We start from the raw sequence: 17,784 nt of genomic DNA, 5'->3' as shown, positions 1-17,784 counted from the left end.
GTTGTATGTGCAGTAGTGGTTTACAAAACTGTTCAGCCTCTAGATGGTCATGCAGAACCTACTACCCAGGATCAAACACCTGCCCATGATGCACGTCTCCCCACAAGAATTATCGAGAGAATATATTGTACACAGTCGCACAGTGGCACTTGGAAATAGGGTGATTAAGGCGCTAACATAAGCAGGGTACCACCTGACCCACTGTGTGAGGGACAGTCACTGTTTGGGTAGGTGTGTCCTGACCAAGAATGATACAATGGCAAATGTCCTGTGATTGTAGGAAATAACTATGTACCATACATCATGTAACAATTGCCTAAAACAGTTATTTCTGGATGTAAAATATGTAAATCAGACAAGAAACAGAAAAAGCAACTAAAGTGCAACAGGAATAAGCTCTCATCTAGGAAAATAATGAATGTTCTAAATCCTGTACTGACCATGGTTATGTGTTGGCCTAAACAATCTGGTGTGTCCAGAATATAGTCCATCCAGGAAATATGTAAATGTGGCAACCCTACCAATGATCAGAGCATTCGCACAATAACTGGCCAGCCTCTGAATCACCCACAAAACCAGTGACCTTTGGAGGAAAGGTGTTGAGTGACACTTGAATGAGCAATGACATTAATTAAGTGTAATAGACGCATTTAACTGCAGAAAACAAGTATTAATACATATGGCTCTCAATCTGTCAACATGTTTCAAGTTAATAGTACTAATATTGTAGAAGTGTCCGTGATTGTCCCTGATTTGTCATTGCATTGTCCCTGTCACTATTACAGAGGTCCATACACATATGTACACCAACCAACTGTCACATATTTAGACAGTACTATTGCATACCTGTAGTGAAGTCATAAGTGATGTCCAGAATAATATTCATTGTATATGTGACTGAAATAGTCAAATGTGAATGGAAACACCCCCCACACTATATTACATAGTGCCAACATAATAATCTGGTCAGAGGTGGCCAAACCCCTGCATCTGTAAACACAGGTAGAATGCTAAAAACAGGACCAACTCCATCCATGTGCTAAGTCTGACATTAGAACAGGGTCAGGGAAGTTCCAGTCACCAGTCAGTCAAGCATAAACCTGGATCACCACATAAACATCCTGACAATCAAACCCACCTATGTGCCAGGACTATAAGCTTTGGAGTTCTGAATATCCTTGGAGTGAGTAAACATGCAGCACGGGTCCAGAGCAGTAGGGAATAGGGAATGTCATATGTGTAGTACTGAGGTTTTCCCAGCAGAAGAATGGATGCCTGATGTGTAAGTGAAGAAGTGAGGCGTATGTTAGGGTAGCTATGAACCATGGGTATACATATAAATGAAGCAGAACACCAATAGTGTAGTGGTTAGAGCATCCGCCTAACGTAAATGCATTCCTGGTTCAAGTACGACTATAGCACATATCACTTTCTTGTGTAATGAATGCCTCTGTGCTGTAAAGCCAACATTTAAACACGTAAAGGTCAACATGTGTTTCACATGGGAATGTTAACCGGATTCCATCAATCAAAGTGGAACTGTCATAATGAATAAGGCACACCTAAGCACAAAGAAGTGGCAGTAAACAGATGTAACTCACAATAAGGATATGCAAGTGCGTCTGCGCATGTGTAAGCAGCTCCCAGTATAAGAAATGTATGTTGTTTTGTTCAGATGTAACGTATATATAGGTATATATAGCTATATAGATGTGTGTATAGATATATATCCACAGATATAAAATAAAGAAATACATGAAAAGAAAAAACAATTAAATATATATATATATATATATATATATATATATATATATATATATACATATATATTTATATAATGAACGCTGAAAGGAGAAAGCATACACATGGGTTGTGAAGGGAATCTAGAGCAACTAAGGTATTATACAGTGCTTGCAGCGTATGTCAGATAAAGCTGCCCAAGAGTGAGCAGAGCACTGCTATTCACACCAGAGGCAGGGTTATACCAGTGGGCATAATATCGTTGAACTGCTACGTCAACATTACACACAGACGGAATGTAGTTCATGTTGTGACCACCTACACTTGTAACCCGCAAATGGCCGTAATCCATAACCCCAGGAAAGGCATGTATGTGCAAATAATACACGAGGCGGTACAAAATGTGTGTAGGGCCCCTAACGCTCTGGAGAGGGCAATGTGTAAAGGTGTGTCATGGCTGTGATATCATGTGGATAATGGCTGTTACGCATGGAAACAACACGGGTGAGTTGGAGGAACTATGACTATGCCATTATGGATACAGGAGTGCCAGGGTTGGTTGCGTCGGTTCCAATGGAGCGGCCCGTGTAGGTCAGCTAGTACGTAGGTGCGATTCTCAGCTAGAGTGTCTTCTGCGTGGAGACATGCACGAATGGGCATACCATCGTTGAAGGTTGTGCATCAGGGCTGGCAACTATGCACGTAAAAGTCTATCAGCCAATCATTAGCGGACTGGAGTTCCGCTGTGGCAACCCCTAACCGGGAAAAGCCGAAAGACACAACAACATGCAGACATCAATATGTTGATGCACATTCTCTGTAACACATGCACTCCATATATTGACATAAATAATATGAATGTGCACAGACACAAATACAGTAGCAGGCATACTAGGCTGTGTAGACGAGGAATAGGTCAAATGACACTGTATCACATCACACTTATCAGCAGTACTCCATACATGAACAAAGTGCGACATCTGTCCGCTGTATAACGTGCTATATACCGATTACAAGTTAACCGGAGTGAAGTGTTGGTGTCATAATGACTAAGGCAATAGTATGCTGTTGAAGCAGAGATAAAACCCAATATGCATGTGTAAGTGTGTTTGTACGGGAAATGTATTGGTCAACGGACACACAGATGTGTATATATATATATATATATATATATATATATATATATATATATATATATATATATATATATATTTATATACATACATACATACACACACACACATATACAAATATATATATATATATATATATATATATATATATATATATATATATATATATATATATATATGTATATGCACACATACGACATTTATTGATATATACACATATACACAAATTAAATATATATATGACATTGTAGATATACACATGTACATAACTAGTTTACTGTGCAGCAAGCAATTACGGGTAACATATGTTCAGACTGGGCATATGTTACTGGAGGTCCAATAAACAAATGTTTACCCCCCACACCACCCAGCTAGGCCGGTCAGACATACAGACATGCAATAAAGGTAAATACACCATTGCTTTCCAAACCACCAGCAGGAAAGTACCAGTGGGAGAGATCTGCAAGGTCTACACTTTAAACATGGATAACGGGGTCCCTTGCGGGACACCAAAAATTCACTTTACATATGAACCCGTGGTAATCGATGTGAGCAAGATGTAGCTGTACACAGAACAGTAGGTTGTGCAAGTCTGATAACTCATGGTTTGATAGAATGTACAACATGTGTCCCGAGAAGGGGAGAGTGGGCAATGTGTAGGGGTGTGTTCATACACCAGCTGCGCTCACAGTAAGTATGGGTCATGAGTGCTGAGGAGGGGTGTCAGGTAGGTGAATCATGGGTATGCAATAATGGGCCTAAGTGTGCAGGTGTCAGTTGGCAGAGATGTAGTAGGCACGCCCAGCGGAAGTAATTAATATTCCTATGTGGGCATTGCTGACGCTCATAACTCCCAAACATGAAGAGCATATCTACTGGATAGTCTGTAAGCCATTTGGGGAACACATAGGGATTATATCAGTGCCGTGTACCCAATGATCATGGACGCCCGTGATTACGAATCAGAATCCAACACAGTCCTAACTAAACCCCGCCAGAACTAGTGATATTTGGTCAACAGATGGCGGAATAGACGTAATGCCTGACAGCATATCTCTCTCTCTATATATATATATATATATATATATATATATATATATATATATATATATATATATATATATATATATATATACATATATATCCATACATATACAGACACAGAAATATAAATATAATATTATATATATATATATATATATATATATATATATATATATATATATATATATATATATATATATATGTTACTGTAGATATACAGACCGGACATATGCTACTGGGAGGTCCAATAAACAGACGTTGCCCTGCCACACTGCCCAGCTAGGCCAGTCATACATACAGACATGCAATAAAGGTGAATACACCGCTGCTTTCAAAAACACCGGCAGAAAAGTACCAGTGTGAGAGATCTGCAAGGTCTACACTTTAAACATGGATGACGGGGTCCCTTGCGGGACACCAAAAATTCACTTTACATATGAACCCGTGGTAATTGATGCGAGCAGGATGTATTTGTACACAGAACAGTAGGTTGTGCAAGTCTGATAACTCATGGTTTGATAGAATGTACAACATGTGTCCTGAGACGGGGAGTGTGTGCAGTGTGTAGCGGTGTGTTCATACCCCAGCTGCGCTCACAGTAAGTATGAGTCATGAGTGCTGTAGAGGGGTGTCAGGTAGGGGAATCATGGGTATGCAATAATGGGCATAAGTGTGCAGGTGTTGGTTGGCAGAGATGTATTAGGCATGCCCCGTGGAAGTAATTAATATTCCTATGTGGGCATAGCAGACGCCTATACCTCCCAAACCTGAAGAGCACATCTACTGGATAGTCCGTAAACCACTGGGGGAACACATAGGGGCTATATCAGTGCCTTGTACCCGATTAGCATGGGCATCCATGATTACGAATCAGAATGTAACACAGTCCTAACTAAACACTTCCAGAACTAGTACATTTGGGTGGACAGGTGGCGGAATACATGTAATGATTAATGAATACATGTATGAGTCATGAACAGCATGTACCTCGACAAATGTGAATGAATACATATGCCCTGTGACTGTCAATGTGTCAGGTTAATAGAACCAGTCATCTAAATGTGTCCCTCAGGGTGTTATGCAGTGTCCCTGATACAGTGTTTATTCTCCCCCATTCGTATGTGAGGTCTGCTAGTGATGGAAAGCGCATATTCCGCCGACCACCATAGGTAGATGATAGCATAATAGTGTGGGGTTACCACCTGTCCGCCTTTGTGAGGGACATTCTACTCTGGGCAGTTGTGTCCTGCAAAATGAATGTTATGGCACATGGCCTGTGATATCGGGAAAAGAGTTCATATATTGTGTGTAGTGGTGTCATAAAATGATATTGTTGTATCTGAAACAGGTACATGTTATAGGAAACAGTATTAGCAACTATAATGCTACAAGAATAACCTTAATGTATGCAAACCGGTGAAGTAGTCAGTATATTACTGGCTGTGGGTATGTGTTGCCTTGCCAAATGTGACAGCTCTACATATAGGTCCTATAGGGCTGCCACCTTTCCAAATGGCCAAAGTGGGAGCTGCTCTGTAGAAATGTCAGACGTACCAGGTCAGAACATACCTACAGCCATGCATAGTACAGACATATACATAGTCGCACAAATCAAAGCCTAGTCTAGCAGCAGTCAAGTTGCTTATGCTACTTCGTCACACAAATCAAAGCTTAGTCTAGCAGCAGTCAAGTTGCTTATGCTACTTCACATAACATATCGACGTGTCATGTATACAATAACCGTTACATGCAACTATTACAGACACATAGAATATAATATTGTCCTGTAATCGGGACATTAGCTATGGCTAGAGTATTGTCGCATGACACATATGCCTAATGAGGGACTGTCCCATGCAAAATGGGAAAGGTGGTATGCCTAGAATGTGGACAATCTAAAAGGTGGAAATCCTACAATAGGTATGTGGTAGCATGACCCGGCTGAGAGATGCGTTTCCCAAAACACATTTACATGTCAGCATTGCAGAGTATTGGTTCCCATGTATCAGCCAGATGGGAGCAGATTGTATGAGGAAGACGCAAATCATATGATTACGTCACTGGACAGGCCGCCGAGTCCGTAGAGTCGAACGCCTGCCATCGCCTAATGTTTAGCTATACCTGATACTGTAATCATGTAGTCCGATATAATAGGCAACACAAGGGATCGCGCCCACCCACCGTGAGTGACAAATGGAAGCACCAATGTCAGTGTATGTGCAAGTGAGTGAGCGAGCGGGTGTACGCGTGTTTGTCTACCAGTTTGCGAGTATTGCACTGTTAAAGAAATGTGGAGTCTAAACAAGTATAAGGAGCTGTAACCAGAGATCAGCAGTGCTTAACAACGTGCAAACCCACGCACAACCGCTCCCACCTGCTGGAATGTGCCTTAACCACTCCGTATCCAAAGGTGTTGTTCTGGACGAAAACAAAGAACTGTCCTTTGCACGTGTTGGTAGCAATACCCTGTGCACACAGCTCATGTGAATTGCCAATATACCATGGCATATATACAGACAATAGACAGTACCACACACATACCATACAGCACAGTCATCCAACAGTATAGCAAGGTACTGGCAGATATGTCCAGACCACTGGTGTTTGTAGACCTGGCTGTTATATGTTTCAGTGTGTGAGCATGTTCAGTATGACTGTTACGCGTGTTGTCAACTGACATTACCATCATACCATCATGTGTTTGGGCATGCCCAATATGGTCAACTGGATCGCATGTGTCACATGTCCATATAGTCAGTACTGTGGTGCCGACCCCTGTGTTGTATACCAACAGGTGGCATGCTGTATCTGCAGGGTAGCTAACGGTCATGTGGCCTTGACTGTTGCTACATTTCTGCACAGTGTGGGGGGCATTCAACTGCATCCACAGTCCTACACAGCACTGGAGGTGGCGCACCTGACTCTCACATGTGTATGTTGGAAGGGGGGCACAGCTGACAGTTGTACACATTTGCGAATACTGTACTGGTATGCCACGTACTCCATTTCAGTGTGTGGACCTACCTAAATTGCTGGTTGGAGGCATACCAGTGTACGTCGGATCCTAGCTTGAATTACCAGCATAGTGGTTTCAGATGTCCTAGCCTTCACAACCTGCATCCAACTGCCTGGCTTGCTGTAGTCTGTGTGTGTGTTTGTGGGGGTTGGGGTCATCCATTGGGCATCTCCAGAGGCCATTGTATAGCATTTCTCTGCAGTGGTCTACACCTGTCCAGCTGTATGAGACTTGTGTGGGCTGTATGGACAGACATGATGTTCAGCCCATAACCTGCAGTGGGTTAGGCCACCCTGTGTACTACTGGCTACTATTGTGACCCCGGTTTGTGCTACAGATGTCATGGTGCCACTATGGATGTGCACTGTCTGCTGCCCTTACAGTCGGCCACCAAATTCCCTTGTATGCTCACATCCATATGATAGCTACAGGTAAATACACATTCTAATACAACTGCCAATTGGTAGGTTGATTGACTTACCTTGGGGATGTTCCAGAGTTGAGGATGGTGCTGGAGGGTTGCCTATGTCAGATGCACACAGTGCACTTCCTGTACATGGCTGAGTACAGGTAGTGTCATGTTTGGCATCCCTTGTACTGTCTGTGCGAGTCAGAGAGGGTGAAATTCCCTGGATACCTACTGTGTCAGTGCATATGCCATGTGTTGCCTCCTTGCCAAGGGCAGGTCATACTGTGCATGCCTCCTTTCGCTGACTGGGTCCAGCTCAGGTAGTTCCTCTTCCAAGTCACACTGTGCCTGTACAGGCCTTGGCATTGGTGGGGGGCTGTGTGGCCCTGCCCCATGCTGTTCCTGCTGCAACTGTTACCGCAGGATCAGATTGTGTAGCATAGCACATACCATAACAATTTGTGTGCATGTAGCTGGTGAATACTGCAAGGCTCCATCGGATGTGTCCAGACACCAGAACTGTGACCTCAGCATCCCAAACACATGCTCAATTATATGTCTTGCCTGTGCGTGTGCCTCAGTATGGTGTAGTTGTTCAGGTGCGTGTGCATTGCTGATGGGTGTCATCAACCATGACTCCAGTGGTTACCCAGCATTCCCCACTATGTGACTGTAGGGGATGTCCATATTGCCAAAGGTGTGGTACAGCTGAGTCAGATGCCATATATCAGAATCATCATAGCTTCCAGGGCAGACAGTATACACATTCAGTTTAATGCCCTGTCCATCACATATGGCCTAGCTGTTGGAGGGTATGCCCCTGCAGTGACTGTAGGCCCTACCCCACTCACCGGGTGGTGCTTTGATTTGTATGTGCGTGCAGGCTATAGCACCCAGTACCCCAGGGTAGCCTGCCATTTGGTGGGAGAGATGCATATTGCTGGCCAACAAAGCACGTGTGTTGAGGACATGTATATGTTCACTGGCATGTGGTGACATGGCGTCTGTGAACTGGTGCAATACTCTGGATGCAGATGCCTGTGAGATCCCCATGATATCCCCAGTCGTGCATTGGGAGGTACCTGTGGCTAGTATACCTAGGCCAACACATACCTTGATATCCACTGGGATGGGTTTCCCTCAGCTTGTTCGATGTGTCAGGTGTGGCCGGCATAGCTCAACAAGCTGCTGTAGGGGTCTCTGTCCACCCCATAGCGCTCCATTATCTCCAGCCCATGTAGCCCCTGGTAGGTTACCCTGGGTCTGTAAAGTGTTCTGTCAACTCACTAAGGGTTGTTCGGCAGCATTTACATCCTCACCACCCTCAGCCTCTATCACATGTTGGTCCATGTTGGCTGCTGCAGCCCTTCTCATTTGGGTGGATTGTGTCGAGAAATGTCCCCGCATGTATACACCGGTGGTGTAGAGTGTGGGAGAAACCTGTGTGTATGGTGCTTGGTCACTTTACCGTAGTGTTCATGGGTGGGCTGGCCATGTAATCTGCTGATTGTGCTAATTATCACCTGTCTGTGCAGCCTGTTCACCTTGACTACTCCACTACTGCTGTTGTTCCTCCCAATTTCACCAGGCAGGTATAGACACACCCTTAGCTTAGGCGTGCTAAGGTAGGAGCAATCCCAAGGCACAGGGCTCCAATTTACGTACAGTATGCCTAAAACCCCTCCCATGCCTTCAGCTATATTCCAGTCCTGCACCCAGCTATCTACACACATACACTCTTGGGATCTGCATCACACCCTGGGGATAAACAGGATTCACTATTGTCAACCTCATTTGCATAGTATTGTCTTCTAATGCATAGTTATATTACCCATACTGATCCTCCAAATTAATAACCACTGCTTACTGTCACTCAGATCCGCACACAACTGGTTAAAGGTGCCTTACTATCACCGTATTCGATGTCCCTTGTTCTTCCCATCAACAAAATAATCGGTCTCTACACGACTAGAACCCAGAACCCTGTACACCACAGACGATGCGCTTTACCACTAAGCCATGGCAGATATACATACATCTGAGGTGATCACGTACAGATCATCCAGCACAGACATTCAATAGTGCTAATGTCCACATACATACATATATATATATATATATATATATATATATATATATATAAAACTGTCTATCTGTCTATCTATATATCTATATATATATATATATATATATATATATATATATATATATATATATATATATATATATATATATATATATATATATATATATATATGTATATATATATGCACACACACACACATACACACACACATACGTAGATTTTGAATTTATATCACAACAGCGGACCACATGACACCAAAGCATTAGACAAGAATGAAAGGGAAACCACATGTGCCACCTGCATTATGTAGTGGTGTTACTATCAAGGCAAGTGTGTTACGTTGCATCACATGGGTCAGATTGTAGTAAGGGTAAGAGTAGGGCTGCTGACATTTACCCACCAGACCTATTGGCGAATGTATGCATATGTGCTGACAGCCCAGTCTCTTGGCCGATTATGACATTTGTGGACACTATATAGGAATGCAACAAAACACACTCAACACATCCTGGAGCTAGCCACTCACAGATACCAACACATAGGATACGTCTGCCAAACACACACACCTGTCATGACTTGGAATCAAACACCTACTTGTCTATTCTATCACACTACAGCATTATGCAGTTAAGGAACGCGCTACCAAGATTACTGGAACACAACACTCCCAGAGGCATACTTCTAGATGGGTAACATCATCAGCAAAGGCAAAGACGCCAATAGGGAATGTATGGAGAGTGAGCAGTCTAAAAGCATTACTCTGTCGCCAGGCAGCTGAAAACACACACACACACACACACACACACACACACACACACACACACACTGGGCAGGGCTGGGATTTGTACATAGACCTAACTACCTTATCACACTACAGCATTATGCAGTTACAGAACGCGCTACCGAACAAAGCACTCCCACAGGCATACATCTAGGTGGATGACATCATCAAGAATGGAACAAACTCCGATAGGGATTGTATGGAGTGTGAGCAGTCTAAAAGCATATTACTGTCCCAAGGCAGACTGAGACAAACACACGGCAGTGGTGTGAGCAGGACAACTGCCTATCTACAAAGCACTATTACAACACTACATAGATACGAGACGTGCCACAGACAGTACACCTTTCAAGACAGTCAACCAGTGTGTTCAATGTAGGAATCCATCCTGACGTGGGGTATGGGCATATGTTGCCTGGATGACCACTGTCGCTATACAGGATTACAATGGTCATGCCCATACACAGAGGCACATAACCGACACAAGGTGTCACTGGGCATGCTCACACACTTAGTAGCACACATCCATTTGGAATGTACTATGTGTCCATCTACACAACGGGGTACTGGGAATGCTCACACACTTAGTAGTAGTGAAGGGCTGTCTTGTATGCACACTGATTCTAAACATGGAAGGGCACAGTGTGTTGATAGTCAACATTGTTAGCATGAACGCTGCACTACATATATCTGACACCAGTCTTCAGTGCTAGATGTGTAGCATTCATAATCACAGCTGACAATCCAGATCCAACAATGGGGAATACGGACATCTCTGCAGTGAGGAACACCTGGCATATGGCACAGTTGTGCACAATAGCACTACCACCGTATACCTCAGATACAGACATGTGGGCCATAAGACTGTTACGGATCGCTCCAGGTGTTAGTGTCCCCAAGTACATGAAGGCCACTCACATGTACTGATCAGTTCACACTCAAGAGCCATCACAAATGTGTCAGGTGCAGATCACAGTGGTAAATGCTGCATTCTACTATGTAGCCCTCAGACATCACCATGTCCTTGGACCAGCAACACACATCCATACATTAGTACAACACCATGTTACTCATGACCAGTGGACTGTACATAGCTCTACAGCAACTGTGCAGACTACACATGTACTGATAGGGTCCCGTCATGCGTTATGCAATGCAATGATACTACTGTTCATAACCAGGTCGTCTCTAGACATAACAAGGGCCCTGGGTCTTATACAGCTGTAACAGATAACTGTTGCTGTACACCAAAAAACACACTCATGTTTGGATATGACATACATGTAATTGCAGTGGATATATACATGGCCCACACACACACACACACACACACACACACACACACACACACACACACACACACACACACACACACACACACACACACACACACACATATGTACATAGCATAGCTTTTGCTGTCCTCCATGCAGACAAGTGGCTACAGCAATCACACACATGCACATGGAAGGTAGGTCCATGGCTGTTGAATGCTAACAGTACATAATGTAGCAATGTTGACTGAGGTAACATTCCCTCTGTACTAGTTACCCATGACAACTATCATATCATACAACAGTCCATGTGTCATGTATGTCATCACACATGTCCACCAATTGCAATGCATACAAACATGGCTACATGACAGGAATGTAGGACCTACACACATGTACATGTAGTGGTGTGCATTCAGCTACTATGCATGTGCAGTAGCTGATGTATGCAGTTCATCTGTGTCTAACTACAACATGCAGTTGCAATGCAGCCCCATCATTGACACCTGTATATGGTGAAATGCTGACAGTACGGTAGGATGTACATCAGGTATGGATGGATGTGTGTACATAAAGTGGTGATCCACCTTTGCAGATGGATGTTTGCTGAAGACAGCTCACAGGTGTGTCACAAGCTGTCCTACCATAACATGTGCACACAGTACGCTATGTTACTGTTACTTGAAGATGAAGACATACAACCTACACAGCGGTCAGGGTGTCACTGACTGTAAATAACTTGACACCTGTAACACTTATGTCCTCCCATGTGCATATAGCAGCACAATTGCCGAAGGTAGCGTCGGTACACATAATGCGGGCAATACTGCTGCATGTCTGTCAGACGTATCATCATATAGCAGGTGTTTGATTCACAGTACTGCCATGTGTGTTTGCTTGTGTGACCATATATGCCACGTATGGTGGGGAATACATCCCAATTGTTACACACCCCAGTAGACTGTTGTAGAGATCTGTACATACTGCAGTGTAGAAAGCAAGACATAGGCAGGGGTGGTGTGTGTATCACACACATGTTAGCTATCTGTATGTGAATGACATTTGTGGACTCCATAGTGTGTGTGTGTGTGTGTGTGTGTGTGTGTGTGTGTGTGTGTGTGTGTGTGTGTGTATGTATGGCTGTCTGGTGCATGGAGTGTGGGTGTATGCTACCATACAGAACAGATAGGATCCCTAATCCCTCATGGTGATGCAATCTACTACCCTGCTGATGCCGTCAGTCTCAGGCATTACTGCCTATCTGTACATGTTCATTCTTTGTGTCGTGTCATGTGGGTGCACAGTACTGTGAAGGTGATTACCACATAGGCAGGGCTCCTCACCTCAACACTATCAAGTGTGCGTTATAGTGTCATTGACTCCGTGAGTGTGGGCATGTTACTGTGTGTGTCTGTGTATGTCTGTGCGTGTTCTCATCCTGTAATGTGAAAGTGTATTACTGCTACACAGTGAGGCCTCATGCTATCAACTGGCCTCTACCCTTGACATCAGCTAGACCGCTGTGTAAACCCCCCGCACCATGTCACTGTACCTGTGATGTGACCCGGTATGGATGTCACGTCTCTAGCCACTGTAGCCTAGTACACAGCTCACATGCTTCTGGATCAGTAGATGTGTGGACATCTGTGGAATGTTAGCCTTTCTAACAGTGAAGTTGAGGCTATGTATAGCATGCTGGTATTGCCATACATGCCTGTGAGTACTCCACATTTACACATGGGAAACTGCAAACACTGGTACTTATTGGCACATGCAATTAGACCTTAAAGAGGGAAGCAGGGCATCATTACCAACATGCTGTTACTGTTGTTACCAAGACACATACTGTGAACATACAACAATGCATTCTAACTGCAAACACTGTTACATAATGGCACATGCAATTAGACCTTAAGGAGGGAAGCAGGGCATAATTACCAACATGCTGTTACTGTTGTTACCAAGACACATACTGTGAACATATAACAATGCATTCTAAACATGTACTACATGGTATGTCTGCTGCGTGTCAACAGTACACAACAAATGTAATATACACTTATCTCACTATTCTGTTCATCCTGTGCATCAGAACATATGACCATGTCCCTGCACCGATGGTGTGGATGACAGGGATGTGGCACAGGCATCATCATATGCACAGGGTGATAATGTTTGCCAGGGGCATAGGCTGCACCAGTGGATGACATCGTGTGTGGGTTAGGGCCGGTGATCTAATTGGACATGTGTGGTTGTTATGCATGTGGGTGTTGCGGTGCCCTACAGATATTTCTGCTGTGTGTGTGTATGTGTGCACACAGTTCTGCCATGTGTCAGGCCTACACAGGGGTATTATTGACAGCTCCAGATTGTACAGACCAGGATGTACAGCTCACTGTGTACAGCCACAGCCACGTGACCTGTGCCTGCCAGGGGTTGCACGGGCACTACCAGGCAGAGGTACAGATTGGCTACTGTCCGATGACACATGTCCACTGGAACTGTGTCCCCACTGGGAACGTCCAGGGCCAGGTCCACGTGGCCTGCTGTGTCCTGGTGTGGACAGCACAGCACCAGCTGCACTGCTACTGCTACCGGCACTATAAGAGTGGGCATGTGAGGTAGCTCATTCACATAGACCTGCACCAGGTAGTGTAGCTGGCCTACGTCCACGTGGCCTACGCCTCAATCTTACCAGATGTTCCAGCACAGACAGCTCACACTCACGGATTGCCATGCCACGGTCAAGGATTCCAACCATGTCACCCAATCGCCTGTCCAAAACATCAGCAATCTGCTGTTGTGCATTTGCCAATGCTTGGATGTTGTCATTTAAAGAATGGATAGCAGCCCTCTGAAGCCTCTGCCCTTCTCTGTTCTGCCATTCAGCACGTGCCTGTGCCGCCATTGCAGTCTGAAACATGCGTCTGGTGACACCAGCTGCTGCGCTCTGTCCTGCAGTGCATGTCTGCAAGAGGTCCTCCAACGAGCAGCACTGGCAACATGCCTGTGTGGCACATCTGCAGTCATTTTACTGACACCATGGTGTGAAGACACACCTTCTGTAGCCACCACACATTCCTGTTCCAAGCTAACACATGCTGACTGTCCTTCCTCTATGGCCACTGGTGATGGGGTATGTGTTGGCATGAGAACTGTGTGCGGGGAAGAGGGGGATATAGCTGGGATGGCAACCTTTGGCACAGATTCAGCTCCTGACAACAACCGACCAAGAACCAAAAAAACACAAAACAATGAAAAATAAAGAAAAACGAAGTCCAAGCTGACAAGGATTTATTAGCAACAACCAAATAACCACCAATGACCTAGGTTTTGTCCTAAATGATCGGACTTTTTCAGAATACTAATATCAACTCCAAACACACTTATATCTAAAAAAAATTCCAATTATCCAATTAATTAATGAATCAATTGAAACACAAACACAATCAGTTAAAATTAAAATGCACTATGGTTACCTTACAATATATGCAATACTAAACAATGTCAGTGCATATACTTCCACAAATGTCAGGATTGTAAAGCATTTTATGTGGGGAAAACGTGTAGGTATTTTAGGGAAAGGGTTAAGGAGCATCTCTTAGATATTAAACATCTTAAATCTACTAATGCTTTAGCAAGACACTTGGCTGATAATGCTGGTCATATTTTTACATTTTGTATTTTACAGCAGGTAAAAGTTGACGAACAGGGAAGGATTTTAGACATACATTTGGATTTATGTGAACTAAAATGGCAGCTTAGATTAAATGCACAAAATTACCCTGGACTCAATGATTATTGCACTATTAAGTCTTTACTTAAGCTGAAACATATTACTGGTCAGAAGTGAAATTCCAACATGGTCTCAATATTTACATTTATTTTGATTTTTGTATTAATGTATATTTATGTTTACATATTATTCACTTTTAGCACAACATATTTATTTTAAATGGTAGTTTTAGATAGGCAACATTGTTTAGTATTGCATATATTGTAAGGTAACCATAGTGCCTTTTAATTTTAACTGATTGTGTTTGAGTTTCAATTGATTCATTAATTAATTGGATAATTGGAATGTTTTTTTAGATATAAGTGTGTTTGGAGTTGATATTAGTATTCTGAAGAAGTCCGATCATTTAGGACGAAACCTAGGTCAATGGTGATTATTTGGTTGTTGCTAATAAATCCTTGTTGGCTTGGACTTCGTTTTTCTTTATTTTTCATTGTTCAGCCCCTGACAACCCTGCCTGTACCTCAAGCATATGTTCATCACTGCTAGAGTCTGTGGGGACACTAACATCAGATGGACCACAGGAGGGTAACGCACCTACATCACCTGTGAATGCAAACAAAGACTCTACATTACAATAGAGACACACACACACAGACACAGACACACACAGACAGAGACAGACAGAGACACAGACACACACACACACACACACACACACACACACACACACACACACACAGACAGAGACAGGGACAGAGACAGAGACACAGACACACAGAGACAGACAGAGACACAGACACACACACACAGACAGAGACAGACAGAGACACACACACACACACACAGACAGAGACAGAGACACAGACACACGCAGAGGCAGAGACAGAGACTGAGACACAGACACACACACACACAGACAGAGACAGAGACACATACACACACACAGACAGAGACACAGACACACAGAGACAGAGACAGAGATACAGACACACACACACACACACACACACACAGACAGAGACAGACAGAGACACAGACACACACACACACAGACAGAGACAGACAGAGACACAGACACACACAGAGACAGAGACAGACAGAGACACAGACACACACACACACAGAGACAGAGACACAGAGACACACACACACACACACACAGACAGACAGAGACAGAGACACAGACACACACAGAGACAGACACAGACACACACAGACACAGAGACAGACACACACACACAGACACAGAGACAGACCATGCATGTGATTTGACAGAAGGCATGCAGCATGCATGTGATACAGCAGACAGCATGCAGCTCAGACATTAATAGTGGTAGTTGGCATACATCCCTGGGTTGCACACAACAGCAAGCAGGTGTCATATCAGAAGCCATGCATTTCACACAATCATGGTAGTAAGCATGCATCCCTATGATACACCATGTGGACCAGCACAGGTTAACACATGGCTGATGTAACTTGACATTAACATGTAGTATGACATGTAATCTGCTGGTGTGTGCATTGACATGCATACATGTTTAACACAATGGTGTCCTGACACATGTACAGCAGTGTAATGGGTATCACATTGCAGTCTTGTCTGTATGCCCTACAGATAGAATGCACTTTTAGCAGATGTGCATGAGCATTGAAGGGTAGTATGAGGTGTCTACATTGCTATACAGTGTGAAGTACAGACACAGTGCCATTGCATGGCATCATGAGGCATCTATATTGCTATACAGTGTGGAATACACACACAGTGCATAGCCATGACTGCGTGCATACACATTACATAAATATTGTGGATTGTGACCCACGTCGCTGAGGTGTATACACACTAAACCATGCTGTGTCATGTGACAGGTCACCGGAAGACTTACAGATGACATCCCTGCACAACTACTAAAATGTCTTAGCTGCCTGGCAACCGTGTCCACACATGGCAAACTTGTCAATACACCATGTCCCACATAACATTAATATACCACACACACGAGGTGCATGGCTGACAGTCATGTCCAACAGCAGCAAGGGAAATGTACGGTATCTGTAGCCTGATGTGGTATCTATGTATGTGGAAGCTGTACAGGTGACTACTGTCATGCTGTGACACAGTCATGATGTTCAACACATCTTATGTGGTCGAATTAAGTGACACCTTCACAAGCTGTGCACAGGCTTTAGGATGTCCAGTGTTCCACATCTATTATATAACCATTCAACAAAGGCTATAGTTGGACCATGTGTGGACAATGTGCAACAGGGTGTATACACATCACATCTACTGTGTGTTGCTACATGTCTCTGGCCATCCTCCATGGCCATGTGTGAACATGTGTTGGCCAAATGTTTGTGATGGCCATCTATCTCACATGTCTGTGTTGTCCCATATGACATCCACCCATAGATGTCAGATACGTCACTGTCCACAGGGTTATGCAGACAAATGGTTGTATGTTTGGTATGTGGGGTATGTTTTATGGGATAGTGAGACAATGTTGCAGCCGGAACACTACATGTCTGGGCCATGTCGGATGGCACATCACAATGTGTGCA

The sequence above is a fragment of the Protopterus annectens genome, chromosome 2.part1 (genome assembly GCF_019279795.1).
Source record: "Protopterus annectens isolate FY-2018-M chromosome 2.part1, PAN1.0, whole genome shotgun sequence".
Taxonomy (NCBI): Eukaryota; Metazoa; Chordata; order Ceratodontiformes; family Protopteridae; genus Protopterus; species Protopterus annectens.
The sequence above is the reverse complement of the archived record's forward strand: the minus strand, read 5'-3'. Positions refer to the sequence as shown.